This window comes from Simochromis diagramma, unplaced genomic scaffold, assembly GCF_900408965.1.
Source record: "Simochromis diagramma unplaced genomic scaffold, fSimDia1.1 OVJJ01000434.1, whole genome shotgun sequence".
NCBI classification, from domain to species: domain Eukaryota; kingdom Metazoa; phylum Chordata; class Actinopteri; order Cichliformes; family Cichlidae; genus Simochromis; species Simochromis diagramma.
Window position 1 is genome coordinate 1 of NW_024387090.1, and position 8,636 is coordinate 8,636.

Consider the following 8,636-nt stretch of genomic DNA (forward strand, 5'->3'; position numbering starts at 1 on the left):
GAGAAGGAGGGGGGAGGGGAAAAGGAGAGGAAGGGAGGGGGGGGGGAAAGGGGGGGAGAAAAAAGGGAAGAGGGGGGAAGAGGAAAACCCCGGCACGGAGCATCGAAAAGCGTGACCTCGGTTACCGGAAGATTGTGCCGTGTTGTGCGTGGAAGGTCATTTCAAACGAGATTAACCTGAAGCACTAGTGGGAACACAACGAAAGTATGACACTTTACGCCGACATCATCCTAGTGCAAAGACAAAAACAACAAGCATGCTACTAACTTTAGCCGAGTCATTTAGACAGCTGTTAGCACATGATTCTCCTTATGCTGCTGAGAATATAGCCCAGAAGTAGCGGATAGTATAGCTTTTATTTTGGAAAGAGACATTTCTCTGTAATAAACTCTCTTTTCCAAAGATGAGTGATTCCTCAATCAGATACAGGGCTTGCAATATCGCTAGCCCGACGTCCCGGAGCTAGCGATTTTTTCAGTCGGGCTACCAAAATCTATCTCTTCCCTGCCCGTCGGGCTATTGTAGGAAAATATATGTCAATGGCTTTTGCATTCTTTCAGAAATGTAGCTGGGTAATTATGTCATTGGCATCGGTGAGCCACTGTCAATATGTGACATATTGAAGTCGCGTTTTGAATTTGCGCTTGTTTTTTTGCTTTCACTTTGCAATCGTGCAACTGTGTGTAGAGAGCGACAGCACTGATCTGTGAGTGATGATAATTTGCGCACCAATTCCTCTGACATCGTCTTATTAATCGTTAGCTTACTATGCAAACATGACAAGTGAAATCTCCCGCAGCAAGCTTAAAACATGTGAGAGATTGATCGCGCAGAGAATCGCTGAGCTTATGTGAGTGAGCGTGTAAAAGCCTTTCAGTTCTGCTGAGCCAAATAAGACAGGTCAGGGTGAAGAAGTGACAGCCAAAGAAAAGCTTACCACAAAACGGAGAAGTTATGACAAATCAGACTATAAGGCAAAAAGAAGTGCAGCTTTATGGTTTCATGGACAAAAGAATTTCTGTGGCTGCAATATGATGAGCTAAATAACCAGGCTGCACATAAGTGGTCCGCAGGTGCGCATTCGCTGTCCAAATAAAAAACAACGCAAAAGGGTTAGGGTTAAATTTAAAAACTGTACTTTTGAGTTTAAATTTATAGTATTTATAATTTTAATAAATGACAATATTAAAAATGCATGAACATTTTTTTTGTATCGAAAAAATATCGAACCGTGACACCAAAGTATCGAACCGAACCGAACCGTGAATTTTGTGTATCGTTGCAACCCCTAATATATATAATATATATGTGTGTGTGTGTGTGTGTGTGTGTATATGTGTGTGTGTGTGTGTGTGTGTGTGTATATGTGTGTGTGTGTGTGTGTGTGTGCGCGTATATGTGTGTGTGTGTGTGTGCGCATATTGGTGTGTCGGCCCACTGGGCATTTGATTCTAATAACCTGCCTCAGTCTCTCCTGCTATACTGCTAAATTTTGTATCAGTGCTCAAACCTTTTGTGTTTGTTTCCAATAAGTTGCCCACCTCGGGAAGCAAAGATGTGTTCTTTTACTTGTCAGGGGAACATATGAGACACTTTGACTCTTCAGTGCAGTGTGGAGCCTAACAAAGATCTGTTTTGTGTCCCAGCTGATCAGCAGGAGGAGAAGAGTCTGACGGAGCAGCAGAGGAACATTTTCAGCTACTTGGACTCAGCTCAGCCACTACAGAGAAAACAATGAGCTCAACACAGAAGGTGACAGACAGAGCAGGGCGATATGACCAAAAATATTTATCACGATATACATTTGAAAATTTGCGATAATGATATACTTGACGCGAGACAAAATACTTTACAACTCCACAACTTTATTAAAAGTCCCATCAATGTATTTTCACTTAAACAAGCAGCTGTTTTTTTATGTGTATTGAAGTTATATAAAAATTTAACAGTGCAAATGCAAAATTTCTTGCTGACAGTTTAACCAAAAGGCATTTCCAGTGGAAATTGGCCGACATTTGCTCCGAGGAATTTGCATTTGCACTGTTATATTTTTGGTCATATCGCCCTGCTCTACTTTCATGTGTTACTGTTTAGGCTTAAATTGGTTTGATGTTTGGTGCCTTTTTCTTAATGTAAAAAAACCCCTCAGGTTACAATCAGACATTTTTCTTCACCGAACCTGTTGGGTCTAAACTCAGACCCCGCTATCTCCAGGACTTATTCCCATGAAAGAAAAACAAGGCAACAGCGATCGATCGATTTACTTGCAAGGGAGGCCTCGTCGGTACTTCAGACTAACTGAAGTCTGAAGTCTGCTAAGACAGATATTAACAGACTTCAGTTAGTCCAGAATAAGGCGTCTAGATTAATGTTCATACTATACTAATTAAAAACGGACCGATCCTCACCTCACAAAACGCGCTACTTCGCTTAACCCAACTTTGCTTGTCAGAGAAGTATGTGTCACTCGATAGAGCGGCTGTTGTCTGCGAGACCTGTTGGCGAACTGGTGGAGCATTTGGAGCCTCACTACATGCTTCCAAACCGCAGCATTTTTAATCTTAATCTCTTCCATACTGAGGTGAAAAGGAAGCGATTTGTCCCGTACTTCAGCTAGAATCGGGGGAAAAGACTCTGGAGTTAGTCTGTGTCCTTAAGCTGCAGCTGCCTCTTCTTCTCTCATGTTTTCTAAGTAGCTGACAGCTGGTAACTGTGCAGGGGCGGCTCTAGCAAAGCTTTGCCAGGGGGCAGGTATGGCATTAACAAGAAAAGGGAGGCACAAAAAATACTTTTCTTTGTTATTTCATTTAAAGGACTAACTTTTAATAAATAATTATCTGAATCTTACAACCAAAGTGGTCATCTGATTAAATGTATAGAAATCCATTGCTGTATATGGTAACTATTAAGTCTAATTTACACCCTGGTAAGCTATAGTCCTTTTTCCTTTGGGAAGGTATCATCTGTGCAGTCTGCAATTCTGTTGAAGAAAGATGGTGAATCTATTTAATTATTGTAGAAACATAATTGATTATTTCTGTGCATTTGATTTACACGTGCATTAAATTAAAGTTGATTACATTGATTAAGCATCATGAGGTGGAGGGTGGTTGTGGGAGATTTTTGCTGGGAGTTGGCAACTCTATTAGTTAGCAGAAATATTAAACAACCTAAGTACTCTTTATAATACTAGAATAGGAAGGATGGTGCAGGTTTAAGTTTATTAGATTGATGTGTGTTGCTGAACTATAAAATATTTGAATAGAATAGAATTCAACTTTATTGTCATTGCACATGTCACAGGTACAGGGCAACGAAATGCAGTTTGCTTCCATCCAGAAGTGCTTTAGCCATGATATAGATATATTACAATATATATTAGCAATAAAATAGATATGTAAGTATATTACAGAAATGGGTCTATTATGGAATGTTATAATGTACACAGTATGAAGTATGTTGTGAATATGCTATAAGTATGTACAGGCTGTAGTGAGTACAAGCTATGAACAGGATATAAATATGAAAAACTATACAGAAATATGAGATATACAGCTATACAGAAATGGGAAACATGCAAGTTATAAACAGTTGTAGAATTAAAAAATTATCGTATTTTACAGAATGATTATTTATGCAGTGGTGCAGTTAAGATAAGTGAGATATGTGGATAATTTCTACAGAGGCTGTATAAAGTGCTAGTGGTTGTGAGTGGTGGTTCAGTCCATGTTATTATTGTGTGTTTGAGGGTACAGTTGTCCATTGTGTGTGTGTGTGTGTGTGTAGGTGGTTGTGTGTGTGTGTGTATGTTCAGTCCGTGAGTTTAACGTGGGTCAGATGTCAGGAGGCAGAGTTCAGGAGTCTGACAGCTGTGGGGAAGAAGCTGTTCCGGTACCTGGTGGTCTTAGTCCGGAGGCTCCTGTAGCGCCTCCCAGAGGGCAGGAGGGTGAAGAGTCCATGTGATGGGTGACTGGGGTCTTTGATGATTTTCCCAGCCCTTTTCAGACACCGCTTCCTGTAGATGTCCTTTATGGCAGGAAGTGGTGCTCCGGCGATGCGCTGGGCAGTTTTCACAACTCTCTGCAACGCCTTCCGGTCCGAGGCAGAGCAGTTCCCGTACCAGACTGTTATCCAGTTGGTCAGGATGCTCTCGATGGTGCAGCGATAAAAGTTCACCAGGATGTCTGAGGACAGGAGGTTCTTCCTCAGAGTCCTCAAGAAGAAGAGGCGCTGGTGAGCCTTCTTGACCAGCTTGGAGCAGTTGGTCGTCCAGATGAGATCCTCGGAGATGTGGACTCCAAGAAACTTGAAGCTGCTCACACGCTCCACAGCTGTCCCCTTAATGTAGATGGGTGGATGTGGGTCAGCATTCCTCCTGTAGTCCACGATGAGCTCCTTGGTCTTCTCGGTGTTAAGCAGCAGGTTGTTTGTGTCGCACCACTCAGCCAGACCATCCACCTCCTCCCTGTAGACGGCCTCATCGTTGTCACTGATGAGGCCAATCACCGTGGTGTCATCTGCAAACTTAATGATGGTGTTAGAACCATCGGCAGGTCTGCAGTCGTGGGTGAAGAGGGAGTAGAGGAAAGGGCTCATTTGGTATAACGGAATAGCTTTAGTGTCTTGTTTTTAAAACTTGAGTATGAACTTATACAAAATGCAGCAAGATATTTATTTAAAAAACAGTTTTATTGATTACAAAAAACGCTATATCGGATTCATATCGGTATCGGCAGATATCCATATGATATCGGTATTGGACATTAAAAAGTGGCATCGTGCCATCTCTAATACGAATATCGATAAAATGCATTATCAGCTTTCTTGGTTTCCTGTACAGACTAAAATATTCTATGGCTTACTTGTAGTTATAAAGAACGCAATTCTGTTAAACACGCCACATTCATTCTGCTCAGCTGCAGTATCCAGATGAAATACATAATGATATTACACGATTTTCAACAAACTGCAATTTAGTAAATCCTCGAGTTAAAAGTAACTTTTTGTAAAACTGTTATATTTAGAGCAACTTTCAGGTGGAATAAATTGCCTCATAAAATTAGAAAATTAGTAACTATTCAAAACTTCAATGAACACTTAAAAGCTGATTTACAGAACTTTTAGTTGTTGTAAATATTGTAAGAGATGATTTGTTTTTGAAATTTCTGTAATGTGCCTCAATGTTATTGATAATGTTATTGTTATTATTGATTGCTTATATTTTAATTGTGAAACCTCACTGTGGATGTAAGAGCCAAATTATGTGGATATCTTGAATCCACTTTATTGTATAATATTTTATGTGATTGTATTTGACAGAAGATGAGCAACATCTGTTGTGGAAGCTAATGGGGTTCCTTTTGAATAAACAAATAAACAAACATAGGATTTATTATCACTGAATAATTATGTAGAAATCTATAAAAATCATAGAAATATGTATTAGAAACAACAACTCTGTGTGTGTGTCTGTGTGTGTGTGTGTGTGTGTGTCTGTGTGTGTCTGTGTGTACACAATCAGGAGGGATGGGCTTGATTTTAGTGTTTAAACAGTCATGAATTATTTTTAACACCAGGTTGGATGTAATGTGTTAGAACTACCAGCAGGTGGGGATAAGAGACCTTTAAGGTGTTTGGTGCCACACTCCACCTTCAGGTTTAAAACTAGTGTTAATGGAGGGAGTTTGAAGGTTGAGTTTGTTCCACGACTGCATTTCACTCACTGCCTCTGTTTGTATCTCTGTCACTGCAGGACCAACATGGAGCGAGAAGTCAGCGCTCTCAGGAGGCCGACAAACCTCACAGAAGAAAGAGAGAGAAAACACACACCTGTGACGAGTGTGGGAAGGAGTTTACTGGGAAGGATAAACTAAAACGGCATCAGGTCATCCACACTGGAGAGAGACCGTTCAGCTGTGACTTGTGTGGAAAGTCTTTTTCCTGGAAGGAATCCCTAAAAACACACCAACTCATCCACAGTGGAGTTAAAGCGTACAGCTGTGATCAGTGTGGCAAAGCTTTTACTCACAGTAGCTACTTACAGAATCATCTAGTTACCCACTCTGGAATTAAGGCATACAGCTGTGACATCTGTGGAAAAACTTTCAGCCAGAGAGGGTACCGAAATATACATCTACGCATTCACACCAGACATGATGTGTACTGCTGTGAACAGTGTGGCAAAGAGTTTACAACAGACACACAGTTAAAACATCACATGTTTACCCACACTGAGGGACGACCTTATAAATGTGACCTGTGTGAGAAGACTTTTAAAGCTCCACATTACCTGAGACTACACCAACAGATCCACACCAGAAAGAGACTCAACAAGTGCAGTTACTGTGAGGTATGTATTTATATTGTTATCTTGTCATTTTAGCCTGACTGTTTGGAACAACTCTGCTCATTAAACTGTGTTAGCATGTTAGCAATTCTACTGCATGGAAAAGCAGCTCTGAGTGATTATTCAGATTTTCATGTCAGTTATGATTTTAGTATTACTGTAGTATTATGGTGGTAGTATTGTAGTTATTGCAGCCCAGTCAACTGAGTGTGTTAACTGAAACAGTCAAATGTAATTGGACGTCTGTAGAGATGCTCTTTATTTCAGGCAACGTTCAGGATAAAAGTGTTGAAGGACTGACTTACACTGTCTTTGTGTGTTTGTTTAGAAGCAGAGCGACACAGATGGATCCAGTTCTCAACCCTGTCATCACTGTGGTGGTGGGAAAGACTTTCGTTGTGACCTCTGTGGAAAAACTTTCAGTCGACGAGACGCCCTAAAAAGACATCAACGTAAACACACTGGAGAAGAACTGAAATACTGCAAAGAATGTGGGAGAAGCTTCACCACATCACATCACTTAAAAAAACATGAACTGATTCACAGTGGGGTTAAAAAGCACCTCTGTGATCAGTGTGGGTCATCCTTCACCACTGCAAGTCAGCTTAAATCACACAAACGAGTCCACACAGGAGAGAAACCACACAAGTGCAGACACTGTGACAAAAGCTTCTCAGATTCAGGTCATCGTAACAGGCATGAACGTACACACATGGAAGGAAACTACAGCTGTGACCAGTGTGACAAGAGCTTCAGGAATCTCAGTTCATACTCCACACACAAACGATCCCACGTTACTAATAAACTGTTTCACTGTTACCAATGTGCCCAAACATTCACCTCATTTTCTGCTCTGTGCAAACATCAGCGTGATCACTCAGGGCTGAAATCACTCCCATCACTGGATCACAGTGAATCTGAAGAGACAGAAAGATCCTCTGGTTTCAGTGTCAGACTCAAAAAGCTTGAGATCAGGCTCCACAGAGTTCAGATAGAATCATTTAAACTTGTGTTGAACTGAACTGGTTGCTGGGCTGAACTTCTACATAATACAGATTTACATGGGATCTTATTTTCTGTTGTTTTACTGAGTCAGTTTTGTCCTTTTTTCTCTGTCCTGGTTTTGCTCGTCTGTAAATAATTGAAACTCAGTCAAATAGTTCATTGTTCTCCAGCAAAACGTTTTGGAAACTCATGTTTAACCTTTAAAACTCTGACATGTTTTAGCACACAAGGCTTCATCGGGGAGTTCACTCATGATTGGACCATGAGAATAAAGGTTTTTAGTTCTTTCAAAGAGAGTCTTGGAGGTGTTTGATGTTTCTGTTTTTCTGAAACCACCTGAAAGAAAAACTATTTTTCTTGCTTTATGTAGTGTGGAAGTTTTTAATGTTTCTTTCATCTGTGATGTTCTTGAATGTGTTCACATGAAGATGGTACAAATAAACTGTCCTTTTAGCTTCAGCTCCTAATTTATTCATTATTTATGGATGTAGCACAGCAGCAGTTTCTTGATTAACACATGGAGGGCTCGGGATCTGATGGTAAATAATGTTTTGTGTCCTTGTACACATCATACAGCTCAGCTGTTCCACAGATGTCAGGTTTACACAGTGGGATGGTTTGTAAGAACGCAGCTCTCCTGTGGATAAATCCTTACTCTTAGCCTCAGGACCTCACACAGTGCCAGCAGGTTCGGTCAGAAGATTTATACCTTTTTCATTTCTATATGATTCTTCTTGCATCTAAACAAGATGCAAGATGGGGGACGGGGCTATGGCTCTCTACATCCTCTTGCAGACCATTACATGGTGAAACCATTTGAATACAAGCACGCTGATCCACACAGGTGTGCACACGGGTGTTCACTGCTCGTAGACTTAAATTACACCTTTCTTGGCTGCTACTTCAAAGCACATTGTGCGCTGTCTGTACTGCGTGCTGCACAACAACATTCAGTATTTGGTATTTACTGCTGTTTACACTTAGCTAGATTAATGCGATGGTGTTGTGTTTGGTATGTTGCTTTGTTTCTTTTTTTTCTTGTTTTCTATTCTTTCTCTCTCAACAGGTGATCCAGGAGACTTTTTTTTCCCTTTCTCACTGTCTCTCTCCCCTTTTGTTTTTCTTTTCCTTCCTCTTTCTTTCTCCCTTTCCTATCCCTCACTCATGTCTGTCCCGTCTGTAACAACTGAAAATAAAATAAAATAAATAATAAAAACAAAGGTCGATCAAATGGACCAATACGGCAATGCCACGATGATCCATTTGGCAAAATGAATCCATTGGG

General features: G+C 40.6%; 1 long non-coding RNA gene across 1 annotated transcript; it reads left to right on the top strand.

Moving 5' to 3' along the window:
• The first annotated feature begins 6,007 nt into the window (after positions 1-6,007).
• On the top strand, positions 6,008-6,867 carry LOC120742759. The gene is made up of 2 exons (XR_005697947.1): positions 6,008-6,349; positions 6,675-6,867. It is a non-coding gene; the product is annotated as an uncharacterized LOC120742759 (long non-coding RNA).
• Positions 6,868-8,636: the final 1,769 nt, after the last annotated feature.